Below are 275 nucleotides of genomic sequence, written 5' to 3' on the forward strand. Positions count from 1 at the left end.
TACTGAGTGCTTTGTGTGTTACAAGTAATTCAATGCATGGTATATAACCCGTTTGACTTTATGTATGACGAACAAATTTTTTCTAAGTATGAGCTATATAAATCCACATTCCTTGAGTAATGCACCCTCTGATGATAAGCCGGATTGCATAAGAGATAACACAGACAGTTGTGTAAGATCTTGGGTTTCAGTTCTGACTTAAATACTCTTACAATCTAAATGATATATTCATGAATATAATACCTGGATGGTTGATTTGTAACAATTATCCTTCT

This window comes from Penaeus monodon, chromosome 30, assembly GCF_015228065.2.
Source record: "Penaeus monodon isolate SGIC_2016 chromosome 30, NSTDA_Pmon_1, whole genome shotgun sequence".
Lineage (NCBI taxonomy): Eukaryota > Metazoa > Arthropoda > Malacostraca > Decapoda > Penaeidae > Penaeus > Penaeus monodon.